Below are 21,775 nucleotides of genomic sequence, written 5' to 3' on the forward strand. Positions count from 1 at the left end.
GAACATTATGCATTATGCATCTGCCTTAAAGAACAGATAACTCACATGATTATAAATGCATTTGAACACAGTCAGAGTTTTACAAAGTCTGGCTTTCTAAACAGGCCAAAAATTTCTCCTTTAATTCTAATTATTCTAACATGTCTTTGAACTAAGTCACCAACTTTATGAGAAGTTTAAATGTGACATCAAGAAATATTAGCACATGGTATTTCAGTCATTATATGCACAGCAATTAGCATAAAAACTCAATCCTCTCATTTATGTGTCTGATTGTATTTGGTAACTTCGTTTCTCTTCACTTTGTTATTTGTAACTTAGGTTTAAGTAATGAGCAATCTCTTAATTTTTCTATTGAATACTTTCCCATGAAATAAACCATGCTTCTATTTATGAAATTCATGAAAACAGAAGAAAACATGCAACTCTCAGTCAATTTTGAGTGCAGATGTATCCTTTGCAATTGGTTTTGTTGCACAGTATCTCTGAAATTTCAGGCAAGATAGTTTTAAATGCTTTGTGCCTTAATTTCTTCATCTTAAGGAATGAGGGTAGTAATAAGACCTACTGCACTGGAGTGTTGAGAGGACTAAATTATATATTTAGAATATAGACTGGGAAAGAGTAAGCATTCAATAATTTTATTCTTTATTATTTTATCTTGATTTCCAAAACTGTTAAAAGTTTAAGAACTTTATAAGTTGCTTTGTGTGTGGCCTGTGTAATTTTGAATGCGTAACAAAAGAATGTGTTAACCTTTGGATGAAGCTAATACAAAGTTTCAACTTCAGTGTACACATACATAGGTTAAAGAGGTCTTTAATGAATTATTGATTGTTAGCTGAGCAAGTAAATAACTATAATTTCTGCATAATTACTTATTTGGGGAAAAGCAGATATATTTTATTAGTTTATACTTATTTATCCCAACCATCTCTCTGTTGGTATGCATCTCAGTCAGTCAACAAGAACAGTACGGTTGCCCCTTGAACAACGTGGGGGTTAGGAACCCCAATCCCCATGCAGTCGGAAATCTGTGTATAATTTTTGACTCCCCCCAGATCGAACTGCTAATAGCCTACTCTTAAGAAGCCTTATCAACAACATAAACACTTAACACATATTTTGAATGTTATATGTATTATATACTGTATTCTTACAGTAAAGTAAGCTGGAGAAAAGAAAATGTTATTAAGAAAACTGTAAAGAAGAGATAATACATTTATAGTACCATGCTGTAAAAAATCCATGTATAAGTGGACCTGCATAGCTCAAACCCATGTTGCTTAAGGGTCAACTATATTTGCTAATTCTTATTGTGTATGAAGTCCACTCCTAGGTGTTCAGATAAGGCAAGAATCAGGCTATTCCTAGGGGCATGTATGTAATTCAGAAGAAGAAAACACCGTTCTTGAGCTACAAGCAGTGTACAACTTACCTGGAGAGACATTACTTATTCTTAAACTGTATGCTGTAGTGTCTTGGTAATTCATAGAAAGGGAAAAGATGAGTGTAAACTGGACTCATCAGGAATGTGCCTTGGAGGAACTGCCATTTGAACTGTGTTTTCACTGAAATACAGGCATACAATGTGTTAGTCTCCCAGGACTCTGATATCAAAGTACCAGAAATGGGGTGAGCTCAAACAACAGAAACTTATTCTCTTCTGGTTTGGAAGGCCAGAAGTCCTAAATCACCATGTCAGCAGGGTTGATACGATGGGGAATCCGAAGGAGAATCTGTTGCACCCCTCTTTCCTAGCTTCTAGTGGCTCCCAGCGATCCTGTCATTCCAAGCTTGTAGCTGCATTAACTCCAGTCTCTGCCTCTGTCTTTACATGGCCTATTTCCCTGTGAGTGTGTCATCTTCTCTTCTTATAAGTACACTGGTCATACTGGATCAGGTGCCCCCTGATCCTAACCAGTATGATGGATTAGGGTACACCTCATCTAGTATGATCTCTTAATTTGATGATATCCACAAAGAACTTATTTCCAAATAAGGTCTCATTCACAAGCACTGGGGGTAAGAATTTGAATGTATCTTTTTTTTGTTGTTGGGGGTGTGTAAGGTGGGGGTGTGGGGGTGGGGGACACAATACAACCCACAACATGCAGAGAGAAGAAGAGAGAATATCCTAGGCCAGAAAGGTAGTATGAATATAGGCAAATTTTTAAAAAAATTCCCTAATTGTTTCTGTTGTTTACTGGAATTTGACCCTTTTTTATGGTGTCTGGGACATTAACAAATCTGAGTGCTTTCTTTTAAAGAAAAATACTGAAATTTATTTTATATTTAAATCTTGCCGTATAATTGTTTTTGTTTGTTTTTTGCACCAGGATATGATTTAGATGAGATTTTATTATATTTGAATACTGTAAAATTGTCAGGTAATTCTTACTTAGAATAAGACTAACAACAAAATTGAAACAACTCCATTATTTTGCACAGTGTTTCCAGGGCTAGCATTTCCTCATATTTTGGGACATAATTTTCATTGAATTTTTTGATCTGTTCTTCCTATTTCTCTATTAGCAGAGGTTTCTTGATAAAACAAAGCAAATGAGCTTCTAAACATACCAGGAGAAAAATCTAATCTGAAGAACAAAGTTATCAAAAGAGCAAGCATTATAAAAACTGCATTGAAACTGACAACTAATGTCTAGTCAGAATGAAAGCAAGAACTTGTGAATTCTGTACACTTCGAATTGGAAAATCAATGACAAAATGGCTTAATTTGACTGGATGTGTCAGTTATCTAGTTATTTCTCCTTATTTACAATAGTAAAATGACACCATAGGATTGTGGGTACATCTCTTTCCTTCTATCTAGGTTATAATTGCAGGATAATTTGTCCACACCCCCTTAAAAAACAGTGTGAACCATTGGAAAAACTGAACATGGAAGGAAACAATAGTTAAGTCAGTGTATGACTTTGTTTAGCTTTTTGTGTATAACAAACATTTACATCAGATAATCATATTTCATGAGCTTCTGCAATCACAGGAATAATCCCATATTTCATGAGCTTCTGCAATCATAGAAATGCATTTTTATTTTCTTTAGGCAGTTTAAACCTTTCTTACACCATTGAAAACCTTCAATCAATGCATTTAAGGCCATCTATGAATAATAATCTAATTAAGGAGGAAAATGAGCAGTTAATAAAGGTCAATGAAACAATTAAGTATTCAGTTTTACTCTTGAAGAAGTAATACAATTCCTTTTTATAGAATATGGAGCAAATCATAACAAAAATATTAATTATCATCAAACAGCTAAAGGAAAAAATACACTAGGTCTTTGATATATCAAGAGTACATCAATATGCTGATCAGAATAGATCAACCCAAATGAAATAAATTTAGAGAAAAAAATCAAAGATAGACTTTATTAGACTGTTTGGAAAGAAAGAATTTAAAAATGAAATCCCCTTTATCTATGGAGTGAACAGATATTGTAACTTTCTGTTCCAAGCAACAAACTAAATTAATGGAAAATATCTGCACCCTTTACTAAGACAAGACATTTTACTAGGTTCAATAGCTTCCCCAGCTTCACTTTATCTTATTCCCATATATCCATAATTTACATGGAAAGCACTTTGAAAAACAATCTGCAAAGAATGAGCTTCTTAGATTACTGTCTTGTCTCCCTGTGAAAAATGTAATCATCCATAGCAGAACCACTTCTGTCTACAAATCAGTCATTAGAGCTGGAAGGTCTTAAGCCAAGGGCAAACAGTTTTTTTTTCTTTTTTCTTTTTTAAATATCAACCATCTAAGTTCTCATCACTTTTGATTAATATGATATGTGCACATGGAAAAATATCTATGGGCATATTTAGATAGACAGTGACCTAAACCCTGTTATGGTCTGTCTTTGCTACATAAAACTAGGCATTGACTTTGGGCATGCATTTGATGCATTTGTAAGCATGGGTGGTTATAACAGAAGATCTCCAATAATGAGAAACTCTTCAGCACAGAATTATCAATCCTTCACAGTCTTTTAAACATAGGTACAAGTTACCTACACTTTTGGGTTACTGTTGAATTTTTTAGGTTTCAGACAATGGAAGGGTACTTGAAATGAAGTGTACTTCAAGTTTTTTTTTAAGCTTAACTACTTTGAGAAATTGCCAAAAACAAGGAGTAGTTAATAATTTGAATCTTAGAATTTGTCAACACTAACTTAAAAACCACAGAGGTGATATTATGGGTGTGTGTGTGTGTGTGTGTGTGAGGGCGGTGGGGGGAGGAGGAGAGTTGTGATAAAATGTTGGGATAGTGCACAAAATCTTGAAAAATCCATCAGTACCCCACCCCCACTCCTTGTCCCATCCCCCTCCTGCCCAGATACACTATAGTATAGAGTATCTTTGATAGACCTTTTACCTTTTGCCTGGAGTCTGATTTTGCTATTACTTACTCTTTCTACCTTCACTTGTTCCATAAATCTCTCTTCTGTGTCTTTTATTTATCTTCTGTTTTCTTGTTCTCACATCGTCATTTACTAGTTGTCCTCCCATTTAACATTTACTATATATAGCCTCTTGAACATGTCAGAGTAAAGCACTAAGTAAATCTTGTAAGCAGCCCTTTGGTATGTGCAAAGAAAAAAAAAGATTCTGGATTATAATTTTTTCTCTGAAGTTGAAATTTCTCAATTTAGGGCACATAAAATATTATATAAACATGTAATTGTTATTCATGTGATACACTCCTCACACTTTGTATTTAACAAAGGAATTATTGCCAGTGATTTTATTTGTTATAGACAAATCTCTTCAGTCACTGATTTTATAAAACCAGACTAGAGTGCTCTTATTTTTTGCTAAAATTGTTATTTTTTTAGAAAAACTCTAATCATGACATGCTTTATAATGGTTTCTTGGGTAATGAGTAAAAAAATGAGACAGAAAACAAACGTGAGAGTACTCATTCAAAAGTAAATCTTTCAGTGGTTTTACTATGGGACATCTGAAGTCTGTTTCTTTGCTATCTCATGTCTATACCACAAACACCTGGCCGATTTGGAACCCTCATGACTACCAAAACTAGATTTTTGATCCTTAGAAAGTTTTGCTGGATCCTTACATTCATATATCCAACTGCCTGCTTGACATATCGGCCTGGTTATTTAGAAAGATAGTGAACTAAGTAGGACAAAACCAAACCCTCTTGATTCCCCACCCACTCAATCCATCTACCGATACTGCTCTTCTCCCAGGCTTCTTTATGTCAGTAAATGGCACCAGCAATTACCAACTTGCTTAAGCCAAAAATCTAGGTGTTATCTTAGATTTTTCTGACCCCTTCTTCATGTCCATTCTTTAAGACTTTCTTGCCTATTTTACCTCCAGAGTATATCCTGAGTCAACCCCATTCTCTCCATTACTACTGTAATGCTCTTCTAACAGGTCTCCCCTCTTCCACCCTGGACCCCTTACTGTCCATAGTCATGTTTTTTTAAAAAAACATAAATCCCACTATATTCCTTCTCTGTTTAAAATCCTCCTATAGTTTCTCATTGCTACTAGAAAAAACCCCTCATTCCTTACCCTGGTTTACATGTTCTGGAAATGGCCTACCTCACCAACTACAACTCACACCATTTTACTCCTTGCCCACTACTTTTTAATTAAATGGGTTTTTCCATTTCTTTTTTACATGCTGATCCTGGTCCTTCTTTAGGCCTTTTTGCAAGACAGTGCTGTACCTGAAATGATCATCCCCTGATCTCTACATAGTACCGGGTCCATCTAATCATTCAGAAGTTAGTTTAAATATTACCTTCTCCAAAAAGCTCTCCCTGAGCAGTTTGAAATAGCCACCTAGTCATTCATTCATACTGCAGAGACTAACTAGGGTGTAGTGGTTCCTACCCAAGCAATTAGCGAAGTCAGGTCAAAGTCCAGCCTTCCAGCTAGTAACTCAGAATTTTAGGAGCATCATGATAAAATTCAGTGAGAGTGGCTAATCCTTACTCTGGAATGAAATTTGATTAGTGTTGATCAGTTTAATGATAACTCCATTGTCTTTGCCAGTGTTTGGCTTAGGTATGAGGAGATGACATCGTCTGAGTCAATGAAGGAGGCATGAGGTAAGGTCTTCTGAGTGTTTCTGAGAATATTTTTGTCATTCTTACCAACTATATGAATAGGGGTCTTGTCTTATTTCAGCTGTTTGTGGTCATAAATGACTTTATGACAAATATATTTGATTGAGATAACAAGAATACAAATTCATTCCTCCCAGATTAACAAATGATTGCAGAGTTCTTCACATATAAAAAGTCTCAGAATATTCATTCATTCACTCTTTCAAGAATTAATGAGCACTTAGAATGAGTCACATTTCATTGATTCACCCATTGGACATAACAACAAGCTAAGTTATTGAGATAACTTTTAAAATGTGAAGTTAAAGTACTAATTAGTGGAGTGAGTATTTAGCAATGACCTTGAAGAAGGAAATATACTTGCCAAACTTCAGGGTTCCTGAAGGACCTTCTTAGAAGTAGTTTCAACTACTTTCCTTCTCAAAGGAGATAAATTCAAACTTGGGAAATTATTGTAATTTCTTTGGTTAGTGTCTGAAATTTTAAAATCATGCTAATTTGCAGAGATGATGTGGATTTAATGATCTTATCTTCTGAGAGATAATTTGCCTCTGGTCAGTTTCTGTCACAGTTAATCAGCATGTTTTGTGCCGTTTTCTAATATATAAACATGGTTTCCCACTATTGTACGGGGCATGAAATATTAATAAGCACATAGGCACCAGTGGATGGGTAGACCTTATAGGTAGAGTCCATTACTTAGAGACAAGTGGAAAGCTTTACAAATTCTGCTGGTTTCAATTTTTTAGAAATTCCAGGCCCTAAGATCAGTATCACTCATTTAAAGCCAGTTTACCCATTTAAAATGTTACCCATTTCTAGTTTCACTTCTGCAATATATTATCAGTGTGACACTGGCAAATTTCAGTCTTCACATCAGTCAAATAGGGATGAGCTCAATTGCTCTTCCTACACCATAAATTAGATGATAAAATGAAATAAAAATGTGTTAAATTTCTTTGAAAACTCAAATGTGATATAAAAATTTAGGTTTTTGAAAATTATGATTATTGTAGTAGATATGATCTAAGAGTGTTAATAGTGATGTTCAAGTATGGAATATTTTTCATATTTGCTTTTCTATCTCAGGCCCCTCTTCCCCTTGTTACTCATTTCTAGTTTATAGCAGTTTCATTTCAATCAACTTGGGATACTGTGAGTGTCCATTTCAAAGACCCTTTCCCAGGATTCGGGCAGAACTCCCACACAGCTGCAGACTCCCACTGACCAAAGGAATACTGGTGTCTGTACTTGGCCCCTTCTCTCTTCCCAGGTCACTATGTTCACACAGCTGCAGAAGCTGCAGGTGTGTGTGTATGTTAATGTCTGCTTTTATGAATGACCATGACTGCTGATGGCAATTGTGATCCCCTCTTCCTTTGGGCATTATTGTTTCTCTACTAACACCAGCTGTCCGCTGGCTCTCTCTATGCCTCTGGCATGTAAATGTTGATTCTCTCATTATCATATTTGTTAGTTCTTCTGGGGAATCTGCACAGACATCCCCTCCAGTATGGGTGATTTTTTTCCAGCTGTAACCACTTTTTATCCTCTTGGTGGGAAGTCTTGTAACTAGAGTCTCCCTGCTTCACTCCCTATGCCCTCATAGGGTGCTAACAGATGGCTTAAGCCCCACTTGCCTTCAGGAGTACTTAGTTATCCATGTAGGCTAAGCAGTGGGATTGCAGAATACCTTTGCAGACTACCCTGGGCACTCTGGCTCTTAGCTTCACATCTGAAATTTCCTCATGTTCTGACAGAATGAGGTCTGTTTGCAGGCTTGTGGCTTTGAAGCTTGGGGATGGGAGACAAGAAAACCCATCCCCAAAGGAAGGGAGGTGGAGGCGGGTGGGCGATCACTGGTAACTCACAAACTTTGTACAGATAGGAGAAGGAGCTGTGTTTTGCCATAACAATTCTTTGGAATGTTAATACTTTGAAAACTTTATGGAGGAGGTACTTAGTTTGCTTTTCTTTGGATTCAGAAGGTGAATCGTGCCCTTCTTTTTGTTCTTAGCTCTGAACTGTTTTCAGTGCCGTTTCTACCCCAGGTGGAAGCCCTGGGGTCAGAAATGTTCTTTACATCCATCTGCAGGTTCCACTTTTATGAATGCTTAATTGTCCCATGCCCCCATAACATTTGGCCCATGCCTGATGTCAAGGTCCTGGTCACATTGGACTGTCAGCTGTTTATTTACCTGTTTGGGTAACCCACCTGGGCTTCTTGATTGCAGCAGCTGCTCAGAGGCTGGTGCATAGTAGGTGTACAGTAATGTTTGTTGCACTGTTGAATAAAATAGATGAATGAGTGAATGAAAGAAACTGTGGAAATGTAAAGATAGCATCTTCCATTTAAGTATTAAGTGCCCATGAGCAACTTTCTTTCTTTTTTTCTTTTTTTTTACTAAAAATTATTTGTTGTTTATTTGAAATTCAAATTTAACTGGGCATCCTGCATTTTATCTAATAATCCAACCTGAAAGAAAATCCCTAACTGTCCATTATCTATACCAACAAAGGGACTACTTCCTGCTATGCATGAGACCAAAGACATTTTACACCGTAAGATAAGTGGAGCAACATATCCTAAAAAGACTCAGTCACTGAATGATCGCAGAATCTTGAAATGTCTGTGTGAGTATGGAGTATGGGGCCTATCTTTCAAATGATTCAGGTTATCAGTGGGGGTTAGATCCAAGTTTTCTGGTTGATGGGCTACTGGTTTTGTGAATCTAGCAGACTGGTGAGTAAGAGCAGAAAATGTATCTACCCTAACAAATGGGAAGTGGAGAATGGGCAGCACAGAAAATAAGGATGTGGGAAAAAAAAGGGAAGAAAAAGAGGGTTGTCAACTAGCACATTCAGAAAGAGTGAGATGAAAAAGAGAACCTTCCTTTTGCCTTTCTCATCCTCTCTAGCCTAGTAACCAATGTTCAAGCTACTCAATATGTCACCCTGATCCAGAACACAAGTAAATAAGGACTTTCTTCAAAAGGAAGCTTTTATACATAGCTATACACCTATATACAAGCAACTCTGAAGGCCAGAGAAGTAACTCCAAATTTTGGAACCTTGGAGGCTCTACGGATTATACTGGGTGGGCTTCAGTCAGTTAGTAGATCTTCAATCACAACACCTAGAGGTTTGGCCTTAGAAATGTGTGAGTAAAGATCAATCAAGAGTAAAAGCTTCATATTCTGAAAATAACAGTGGCAAAACACAACACTCCTGGACTGAGGGAAATAAAATTGAGAGGAGGACATGCTTGGAAGGAAACCTCTAGAATTCTACTAATCCCAGTTTCCTTAAATTGGCACAAGTGGTAGCAATCTCTGGGTCACCTGTCATTACATCAAAGTTTGATGGAGAAGGATGATCCACAGGAGCACCCTTGCTGCGCTTGAGAATTCAACACTTGAAATGAGTTTTGGATCAGTTCTTGGCTGGAGGGCCAAGCTATCAGAGTCAGCCACCACTCTTGCCCCACCCTGTTCAAATATGCTGTCATCGGGATAGACAACGGTATCCAGTGAAAATTTGTATCGGAATCTGGAACATCTGCCTCCCTCCACCTCCAGCCTGAGGAATTCTGACCCTTTGGTGATTTCCAGAAGCCTCCGGACTTAGCTGTTGGTGAGGTGGTTCTGCCCTTTGCTGGCTTCGGGGCTGGAGGACGATGCTTCCCGAGGAGCCTGAGGTCCACAAGAGGCCAAAAGAAGTCTGCTGCCCAAGGGAGGAGAATGAGCCCGGGAGCAGAGGGGCACCTGGTGACTTCCACCTGGACAGCCTCAAGCCAAACCTTCACCTCTCCCGAAGGCCTTAGTTTTCCACTTAGTCCTGGAGGCACAGAACCTAACACCCTTCCCAGGTGCCTTTGTAGGTTTGGTGCACGAGCAACTTTCTAGATAGGAAATACTGTGGTAGACGTTTGCTATTCTTTTTATCAATGATGGTTTTCTAAGTTCATGTCAATGTACATCCAGTTGTCATATACTGAGTACAACGCAACTGACTATCCAGAAAATAGTTTTCTTTTCCATATAGAAAATGTTTTACCTCATATCTCCCCAGAATCCAACAGTAGGATGACTGCAGCTTTAAGTAAGTAATAAACTAAGTTTCTTCCCTGCCAACTTACTTACATGCCTAAATTAGTATGAATTTCTTTTTCTTTTTAAGCAGTGAAATCTAGAAGTGGTTTCCAGGAGCTAAGATCTTCTCATTTTTGAAGAGAGAACACTTAAAATCCCCTCCCCCAAGGCTGTGTCAGACTTGTGTTGCATTAAATAATCTCATGACCTTTTAGTAAGTCTCACTGTATAATTTCATCTTTTGAGGGAATCATTTATTTTGCTCGTTTTCCTCTTAATTTTGTGGATATTTGTCCTTTCATTTTGGAATTTAGAACTAATATTAACTTAAAAAAATGGAGCTTAAGAGAAACAAGAGTAAGTTGTTCAATTATCCTTGACATTTCAGTAGCATTGAAGTGTAAACTTTTTCACGGAATTCATAGCGTGTCCTCACCTTACTAGCTTAGCTGTTCAGTTCATGTCAATAAATTTGTCGGCCCTGCTCTTCAGCAGATGCAAATGTTCAGTTATTTGCATGGTTCAAAATGAAGTCTGATTTGAGAAATCCCTGAATTCATATCCATGTTCTCTGTTATGTAAAGTTTTCTGTACTATTTCTCATATTCTGGAAAGGTTTCATTAGCTTTGCTTTTGGTACATCTGTACTATTTCCCATATTCTGGAAAGTTTTCATTAGCTTTGCTTTTGGTACATCAAATTCTTGCTTTCAAATACAGATTTTGTTTTCCCACTCAACACATAAATCATGTGGATCAGGCAGAAAACAGTGTGTCCGTCTTAAGGGGCCCATAGTGGAGAGATACAGAGGCTAGCTAATATTTTTAATTCATTATGAGCAGCATAGTGACGGAGGAGAGAGGAGGTGCAGGTTGAATGGATCTGTGGTTGGGCATTTGCAGGCAAGATGGGACTGGGAAGGCACTGAAGGGCAGGGCAGAGTTGGGTATCAGCAAGAGAACTATTAGTTGGGCCTGTGTTGGAAAAACGTCCAGGCCAAATGAAGATGAGAAGCCAGAATAGTATAGATCAGGGTAAAAATCATCCATATAATGCACTAGAGAATTGATATGGATAATTCAAAATAATATATATTTTACTTAGTGTATTAATCTGTTAGGGCTGCCATAACAAAAGTCCCACAGATTGGGTGGCTTAAACAACAGAAATTAATTTTCTCACAGTTTCTGGAGGCTGAATGTCCAAGATTAAGGTGATGGCAGGTTTGGTTTCTCCTGTGGTCTTTCTCTTTGGCTTGCAGATGGCTGCCTTCTTGCTGTGTCCTCATGTGGCCTTTCCTCTGTGGGTGGGCATCACTGGCATCTCTTCCTTTTCTTTTAAGGACACCAGTCAGATTGGATCAGGGCCCACCCTAACTCTCATTTTAACTTAATCACTTCTTTACAGGCCCTACCTCTAAATACAGTCACATTCTGAGGTACTGGTGATTAGGGTTTCAACATATGGATTTTGAGCCCATAACACTTATAAAAATAGATTTTAAAGCTATATCATATATGAAGTTAGTCTGTGATCCTAGAGTAGTGGTTTCAAACATTAGAATACAAATTGCTAGGTACCATCCCATCCCCATGAGTTTCTGACTCAGTAGGTCTAGGAAAAGAGCTGAGAATTTGCATTTCTAAGTTCCCAAGTGGTGCTGATGTTGCTGATCTTAGGACCACACACTAGTGGGCAATTAAGGAAATTTATTATACAATGTGACCTGCTGACAGCTTGGAAGAAGGAAATGAGGATTCCATAGAACTGAATTCTGCCAATAACCTGAATAAACTTGAAAGAGGATTTATGCCCAGAGACTCTGGAAAGGATTGAAAGCTTTGACTTTGGCCTGTGGGATTCTAAGCACAGAACCAGTTGAGCTACACTGTACCCTGACTTCTAAACCACCGAAACTGTGAGATAATAAATGGGTGGTGTTTTAAGACACTCTTAGTGGTAATTTGTCTTGGCAGCAGTAGAAAACTAACAGAAGAGATCATTGTTATTCTGTAAAAACCATGTGGACAGATCACTCTCCCAAAATAGGTGGTTATTCTATACACACAGGTTGGCTGACACTTTATCAAGTCTTAAATGGCAAAATAAAGATCTAGTAACCTGTTTCCCAGACTGTGTTCCATGGAGAAAAGATGCATGGTATATCTCTCTTTAGAGGAGTCACAATGCACATTTTCACATAAAGGCTCTGCTAAGTCCTGTAGGAAAAAAAATTAATTGGCTTGTCTAACTCAGTAGTTTTTTATTTTTATAAAAATAAAAATTTATTTGACCACTAAATTCTTTAAAAATAAAATGTTTGTGAGTCTACCACCTAAAACTCATTAAAAGCATATAGATTCTGCTGCTGCAGGGACCGTCGATATTGGGACTCTTTCATGCTAGCCATGTCAGAAATAATTCCAAATCCCATTTCCTTGGGCTCAAGTTCTGGAATGTCTATTTCAAGAGATAAAATTTTTCTAGTGAATTTAATAAAAAATAAATTCCCTCTCCTCACAAGCTATATCTAGATGTTGCAGATACCTACAGGCCAGGCAGATAATATAAATGAGTGAAGTGGGCTGATTGTAAAAGAATAGGAAGTCATGTGGCTCATGCATACATCCGAGAGTTTTTCTATAGTAGATATCTCTAGTTATATGGCTACGTCTGAAGATCTTGAGCTTTATTAGGTATGGCCAAATTTCTTTCCAAAGTACTTACAGCAGTTTCCACTCCAACCAGAAATATTTAAAAATTCCATAACATTTTATTTCTTTAAAATAAAAAAAATTGTTATCTAGCAAGTATGACAAAGTGTGTTAAATCAAGTGGTGGGTTGGGTAGACGTGTCTATTTTCTTATTTTGTGTGATATTTTTTGTTTATTTGAAATATTTTTTAATTAATCATAAAGATTTAGAGCAATAAAAGAAGAGATAAATAAAAATGCATAGAGAGTTGTCGGGACTGTGGCAAGCTGGAGAGCATGACTTATATAAAGCATGCATTCCCTGCTCCGCTCCAGCTAAACATTGTCATGTAATATGGCATTGTGAGATGTGCTGAATTTTTAAGAGAACTCTCAAGTTCAAATTTTTGTGTGAAAATTTCCAACATTTAAAATAAGGTGTGGCCAAATGAGACACGTTTGTATCTGGGATTTGGCTGGTGGGCTTTTGATCCTCTTCCCTAAGTCTTTGAAGGAGTTGCTTACTGGCCATGATCTTCCTCCCTTATCACTATGTGGAGTTTGTGGGGGGTTATTTATCCTAGAGTGAACCTTTCCTGCACCTGGAAAAAACAAGTATGAAGAAGTGCAGTTCTGAGCTCTTTAACATCTAGAATAAAAAGCAATAAGCATTCTTGGCTTGAATGGTTTTTTGAAAACCAGAACCAAACAGATAGGCTCCAATAACTTCCTTTTGTCCACAGAATGAAAGGAAAACATAGCCAAACATTTAAGCCCTGTTTTACTTTTTTTTACTTTATTTATTTATTTTTTAAAGATTTTATTATTTATTTGCCAGAGACACAGCGAGAGAGGGAACACAAGCAGGGGGAGTGGGAGAGGGAGAAGCAGGCTTCTTGCCAAGGAGGGAGCCCGATGTGGGGCTCGATCCCAGGACCGTGGGATCATGACCTGAGCCAAAGGCAGATGCTTAACTACTGAGCCACCCAGGTGCCCCTTTTTTACTTTATTTATGATTGCTCTTTTTGTTGTACTCTTTGTTCAGACCAAACTGAACTTGTTATTTTCTAGAGAAGGAGTATAACAAAAATTTAGAGCAAAGGCTCTGGAATTGAACTTACCTGGGGGTGAAACCAGGCTTCATCATCACTTTCTGCATGACTTTGGGCAAGATATTCCATTTCTCTCATCCATATTATCTTTATTAGAAAATGGGGACCATCATATTATTCATATTATAGGTTTGTTAAGAAGATAAAATGGGACCATATATACATAGAAGTCCTAAGAACAGTGCCTGGCACACAATAAGTGTTTGGTACATGTTAGTTTTTATTATCTTCTGTAAAATCTGGATAATAACAATATCACTATGAGGGTGGAATTAGATAATATTTGTAAAGTGCTAAACGAGTGCCAGGCCCAAATAGTAGCCATAGTTCTTATTCTCTGTGCTTTCCCACCTATCTGTACATATGGTAGTCTTTCTGATTTAAAGTTCTTTTCCAAGTGTCTGCATGTTCACATTCTACCCATTTTCAAATGTCATTTCAAATGCTACCTCCTCCAGAGAGTGGTCATTCACTCATTCAAAATATATTTATTAAGAACCCTCTTCTGAACCCATATCATTTTATCTTGGCACTTTCACTTTTATACTTGTAATATGTGGATTTTTAAAAAATAAAAATGCCAGCTTTTGGAAGGCAGGATATATTTTTTATTCATCTTTATGTCTCCCACCCTAATGCAGGGGTAGACACGAAGTAGTTAGTAATTTTTTTTTTTCCAAAAAGCAAACCTTTATGGAAATTCTCCTTCTCTGACTGGGAGATCTAATTATTGTGGCAGATATGCTTCCATCAAAAGACACAGGGATTCAATTTTAAGAAATTATGCTCATTGAGAAATGGTACCTTAAAATTTTTCTTTTTGCTACCTATCTTTATCCACAAAGATTTTTTCCCCACCTATCCACAAAGATTGACATGTCCCAACAACCTGAACTATTCAGAGGCTGGGAATTTGTATCATCAGAATTAATAGGATAACTCACTTGTAAACATCTCATTCAAGAAATCAGAGTTGCCGTTTAAAACAGTTGCTTCCAAACCAGCAATAGATTAATGTGCTTCAAACTTCCTAAATTATTTAAATTCTTTGCTATGAGAAAGTCAATTATCATATGGTTTCACTTATTTGTGGAACATAAGGAATAACACGGAGGACATTAGGAGAAGGAAGGGAAAAATTGGGGGGGGGGAATTGGAGGGAGAGATGAACCATGAGAGACTATGGACCTGAGAAACAAACAGGGTTCTAGAGGGGAGGGGGGAGGGGGGATTGGTTAGCCCGGTGATGGGTATTAAGGAGGGCACGTAGTGCATGGAGCACTGGGTGTTATACGAAAACAATGGATCGTGGATCACTACATCAAAAACTAATGATGTATTGTATGGTGACTAACATAATATAATAAAATTAAAAACTACAAAAAAAAATAAATTCTTTGCTAAATCCTTGACAAAATGTAATATAATTTTATCCTATTGATTAGAAAATTTCCTGGTTGCAGGAGGGTTACATTGACACCTCTCTCCCTAATTAGTTATGTGAACTTGAACAAATCATTCTACCTTTCTAGATATGATTCCTTATATGTGTAAAGGGACAGTTCATTACCTTGAGACTGTTCACTAACTTCTTCATACTGTCCTAATCTGTGAAAAGCAAATCTTGTAATTGGCAGCTCATTTTTACCTCATCTATTTCTTCTAAAAATAATTTTTAAAACTCTTTGGAAAAAGGCTAAGGGCAAGGTAAAGGAAGAGAAAGGAAACTCAGGTTTTCTGCAGACACATAAAGACTTGTTTGGAGCGGGTTATTTTGGAGAAGATAATGGTACTGACTGGAGCAGCTGTGGGTTGTCGGAAAGGGGATAGGAGAGTATGAATTTCAGTAAATGAGGCTGTGGGTTGTATGTTCATGTGGAACAAGATGCCAATGCCACCTCTTTTTGCCTCAAAGCTTTAGGAGAGGTCAAAAGGCTGAGAGCATTTTTGGGGACTCTCACATTCTAAAGTGAGGTGCTCAGCAACCACAGTACTTGTCTGGGATTCCATCCAGAGGGGGACAAATGAGTCCATGAAGCCAGTTTAATGAGGAGCAGTAAGAAGAATATAGTTGCTTTCATCTTTGAATGAGTCCAGCTCCCACTCAGTGAATCAGTTACAGTGGTTTGTGAGAAAAGTAAGTAAAGATGGAATTCAAAAAAGTTTTTACTTTTGATTATTAACTGAGCTTTTAAAATATGCCACTATTCTAAAACTGATTCACATGAGACTCTGGATTTATTGTAATTATATATATAGGATAAGAGAAATGGATTAGGTGATCTTACCTCTCTCCTCCAAAACTGTATTTCCATGATTTTAAAAAACTGATACAGCGCTGGGCGCCTGGGTGGCTCAGTCGGTTAAGCGGCTGCCTTTGGCTCAAGTCATGATCCTAGGGTCCTGGGATCGAGTCCCGCATCGGGCTCCCTGCTCTGCGGGGAGCCTGCTTCTCCCTCTCCCTCTGCCTGCTTCTCTGCCTACTTGTGTTCTCTCTCTATCTCCCTGTCAAATAAATAAAATCTTTAAAAAAAAAAAAAAAACTGATACAGTGCTTTGGAGTGAATTTAGAAAAGAAACTAGTAAAAGCTAAATACCCTAGTGTAGAATTAAAATATCTTCAGAGCAGTGTGTCAGTATATGTTAGGATTGAATTTAATGTGGGAATTAGATTCCAAAGTTACCAGGGAAGGCAAAAATCTGGCACATCAGGAATTACCCGCTGAAGATCTTTTAAGCTATTCACAAAGTATACCTAGTAGTTTCTTAGGAATGAAAGACTATATTTTTTGGGTAGTCCATCACCCATTTATTCATTTGACAGCACTGTACATACTTCAAACTTAAAGTCAGATGCCATCTTCTCTGGAAAGCCTGTGCCGTAGCTAGATGCTCCCAAGACAGTCTGAACTTGCCTATTACAGCAGTTAGCACACTCTACTCTATTGTAACCATCTGTTTATCGTTGTAGGATGTTTAACAGCAGAAGAATATCCTAGTGCACTGCAAAGAGTCATATAAATATTTTCAGGTTCTCAAAGGATGACTTACTTTTAGGAGTGACATCTAGCACTCCTGGAAGCAAAATACATTCTGGATTTGGTAGTCTCATGGTCTGGATTTGGATTATAGCTACTTGAGAAAATTGGATTTAGATGGTGAAAAGGAGCCTGATATGTTTTAAAAAATTGAATGTTTCCAAGTCTACATAATTAAATGGCTTACAGTCTGATTTCTTTCTTCCTTTCTTTTCTTTTTTTTTCCCCTGCTAACTTTGCTTCTGATGGACTTACTCTTGGCCTGGGGTTTGCCTTGGGAAATCAGCAATCCAGCTAAAATCTAATGCTCTAATTCCTTAATAAACACTTATATGTAATATTTGACTCATACAAAAAAATGTACAATTTATATTTAAGTTATGAAACAAAATAATGCAAAAAATCCTCCTGAGCTCACCTCCCTACTAATAACCAGCAAATTAGCAATAACACTGAAGCTACTTTTACTCCTTATCCTATTTCTTTGCTTTGACAGCAATAATATTTAGCATTAAATTGCGTTTTAAAAAATATTACTGCATATAAATGTAAATAATATATTTTTACTTTTGCTTATTTTTATTTTATTATGTTATGTTAATCACCATACATTACATCATTACTTTTTGATGTAGTGTTCCATGATTCATTGTTTGCATATAACACCCAGTGCTCCATTTAGTACGTGCCCTCTTTAATACCCATCACCAGGCTACTTTTGCTTATTTTTAGCTATATTCAGTGGTATCATACTATATGTAGTGTTTTGTGACTTTTTAAAAAAATTTAAATTATGCATATGAAATTCATCCAATATTGTATATAGTGTATATTGGTAGATAGTTGAGTGTGTTGTATATATTGGCTTATTTTCACTGCTAAATAATATTTCATTGTGTGAGTATTCTTCAGTTTATTCTTTTTTTTTTTAGATTTTATTTATTTATTTGACAGAGAGAGACACAGCGAGAGAGGGAACACAAGCAGGGGGAGTGGGAGAGGGAGAAGCAGGCTTCCCGCGGAGCAGGGAGCCTGATGCGGGGCTTGATCCCAGAACGCTGGGATCATTACCTGAGCCGAAGGCAGACGCTTAACCGACTGAACCACCCAGGCACCCCCAATTTATTCTCTTTTTGATGGACACTTGGCTTTTTTAAAATGAATTTCTTTGCTACATAAACACTGCTGTTATTACCATTTTTGAATGTCTCCTTCTGAACATGTGCGAGAGTGTTTATAGGGTATGGCTGTGTTTCCCCCTGCTGAGCAGGGAGCCCAAATTGGGGCTTGATCCCAGGATCCTGGGATCAGGACCTGAGAAGGCAGATGCTTAACCAAAAGCCACCCAGGCACCTAGAGGAAATTTTTAAAAAGGTGTAGAATGTCATAACACATTTGCCTGAACGGATAGACTTTTAAGTTCTGAATCTTGGGAGAATTTAACTCTTTCTAGCACAGATTATAGAAACAAAAAGCTTGATATTTCTAGAGTATGGAAAATTTGAATAAAATTCAAATTGATTGCACATGAATCTCATGACTTCAAATAAACATTTATGGTTTTAAAGAATAAAATAGTACATATCTATATAGCAGATTTCTCCTGGTATCTCATAAGAAGAACAGGGGTGGAGTGGGGCTGGGAAGGTAGCTGCTTAAGATAGAAACCTTGCATGGAGCTGTTCATGAGAGATACTTCAACGGACTCTTCAGCCAGAACATTTGGCAAGCTTTGGAGAAGCAGTCAAACATCATTATTTTTTTTCTTAGAATGGATTTGTTTTTATAAAGAGTGTTCCAAATTGACAGTGTTTAGAGGAACTACAAGTTCTGGGGCAGTTCTGCCTTTAGTAGGCAGCAGATTTAGATTGGGCCTTTTTAATTTCTGAAGTATTTCAAGTCCTCCGACCTAAGCATATGCTACTTTCAGCTTTTCTAGTTTTAGGGTCCCTTCACAATCTCTACAAAAGTAGTCTGATGATGTCTGTCCATAAATATGGGAATAGGAGAGAGAGGGGGACAACTTCCTTTCATCTTCTGATTGAGCTGATTGAATCCTAGCAAAGTGTAATTCCTTTATTGCTCTTTGGCCTGTTTTGGATTTCTCTCATGGCCGTTTGATCCTTTCCTTGTACTGTCCTCCATTATGTGTCCTAGACACTGCTCACCTATTGGAACCCTCTTTGGGAAGAAAGCTGAGAGTAAAGCATGGAGGAGGACAGTGGGCCTGTAAAGGGACTGCATGTGAACTGTGAGTGTGGACGTTATGGAGCCAATACCACTCTTCCTAAAACTCTGACTGCTGATATTATTCTGGAGATAGCTCAAAACTTGTCTTAAAAAAAGAACTTTAGACTTAAAAAAAGAAAAACGCTTCAGGTTGCTGCAAGTCTTGACTACTCTTTACGAAGTTATATTAGAATTAATAAATTCAATGCAAATGACTTTATTTTGGAGGTGGTCTGGGTTAAATATCACTTGTATTACAAGAAGTGATAAAATGAAGTAGCATATAAAGCAGATCAATCTGTAAAATAAAACAGGTTAGTTTGAATCTGTGTCCAATGGTAAAAACAAAAAGCTAGTATTTGGGTGTGGCTGTGAGTAGTTGTTTCTTCATTGGTAGGGGAAATAAATTTGGAGTTCGAAAATACCCAGCTTTAAATAAATGACAATAGTAAAGATGTACACAGCACAAACTCTTTTAAAAAATGTTTTATGGAAAGGAAGAACTTGTTCTTAATAGAGTCTCATGAGATTTATGTTTCAATACATAGAAGAACCCTTCCCTTTTTTTTTCAATGCATTCAAATGAAAGATTTCAATAAAAATCCAGTGGGAGTACATGATAGGGCCATTTTGATGTCACTATGTTCTGGCATTATCTGGGAAACTAAAAGTATTTCATCAGATAAATGCTTTGATGAGATTACAAATGGTTTGGAAGGGTGATACATTACATTAAAAAAAATCAGTACAAGGATCTTGAGATAGAATTATCATGATAATGCAAGGTGCCTTCACTTGAAAAAACAAATACTTCTCCCTGTCAAGAAAATGTAATTTTTATTTCGCAATGAAATTTGTGATAATTGGAATTATATTATTAAAAATGATAACAATATATTTACTTGGCACCAGTCAGCCAAATCTTCAGCATTAAAGTCAAGCCGAAAATGGAATAATTGACAATGGCTATTTAGACCAAAAAGCTGCCTTTATTTGAGTTAATTATTCAGATAAAATAAAAGAACCAAAGTCAGTCATCACTAGATAGTTTTGGAGAAATGCTGTCTGCTCTTTGCAGAACTTCCACAAAAGCCAATGGCTCAGTCAGATGCTTGATAAGCTCCAGATAACATCTCAACTCCAGGATCTTATCTAAAGTGGCTGCGTTTTTTTTTTTTTATTTGTGTCATTTGTCTACCAAGTACTAGCAATTGAACTTGAGTCAACTGAAGAGATACCAAAATAAGTCACTTATAAGTGATTTGGCACTCTCAGAACAAGTAGGGTACATTGTTTTATTGTCTCTGGCTCTAACTTGAGGTTTAAAGCAGTGGTTTTTGAACTTGAATGTGCTGAAGAGTCTCCAGGATGCCTGCAGACTTCCTTGGGAGATTTCCGCTTAGTAGATCTGCATTGCTGTTATAGAATTTTGACATTTAACAAATATCTTAGAAGATTCTGATGCTTATGGTCTAAAGATCTTACTTTTTTTTTTTTTTTTTAAAGATTTATTTATTTGAGAGAGAGGGAGAAAACACATGGGTGGTAGGGGCAGAGGACAAGGGAGAGAACCTCAAGCAGGCTCCCCGCTGAGCATGGAGCCTGATGCAGGGCCCCATCCCAGGACCCTGAGATCATGACCTGAGCCAAAATCAGGAGCCTGCCACTCAACCCACTGAGAAACCCAGCCAACCCTAAAGATCTTACTTTGGGGAACACTGACATACTTTCAGTTGTTTGCTACATTTGCCATTCTTCATTGCCTCTACCTAAGCCCTAAACAGCCTAAGACAAACATGACCTGGGTGTAGGATGTGGGGTCAGAACACATTGCATTTCATTCTAATCTGTCCAATTCCACCGTTAACTTTAGCAAATATTCATAGGCTGTAGAGTGGGGAGAGACTAAGTACTTGAACAAAAAAATGCATTTTGCTATTAAGGAACTTGCAAATCTTGCAATACCTGTATAATAAGGTAAAATAAAGAAAGGGAATTTATTTTGTTCTCTAATGTGTTCCAGGCACTTAGCATAAAGCCTGTCACTTCACGCGTGCTCAATAAATATTTGCTGAATGTTTAATGAGTGAATAACAAAGCAAAGTGAAATTAGATGATGTAAATATGTAAGCAACATTCTGGAGGTGTATGGAGCAGGGTAGGAGGTTAGTGATGGGGTTATTGATATTTTCTAAAATAGTTTCATTCCTATAATTTGCATCCCTCCAAACATAACCCCTCATGCCTCTCATGTTACTCATGGAATATGGTAATCTTACCAGCTCATAGAATCTTTAGTGAGAATTTCCTGGTCTAGGTGTCTAAATGGGCACAGTAGAAGAAGGGATTGGCCATTAGAAGAGCTGTGGCCTGTTGTTAGATCTACCAGCAAGTAACCATGTGGCAAATGGTCCTCATTTCCCTGTTTTGGTGGATTGGAAGGGATGATAAAACCTGCCTGATTCACAGAAATGGTAGATGATTGTT

Source organism: Halichoerus grypus, chromosome 4, assembly GCF_964656455.1.
Source record: "Halichoerus grypus chromosome 4, mHalGry1.hap1.1, whole genome shotgun sequence".
NCBI lineage: Eukaryota > Metazoa > Chordata > Mammalia > Carnivora > Phocidae > Halichoerus > Halichoerus grypus.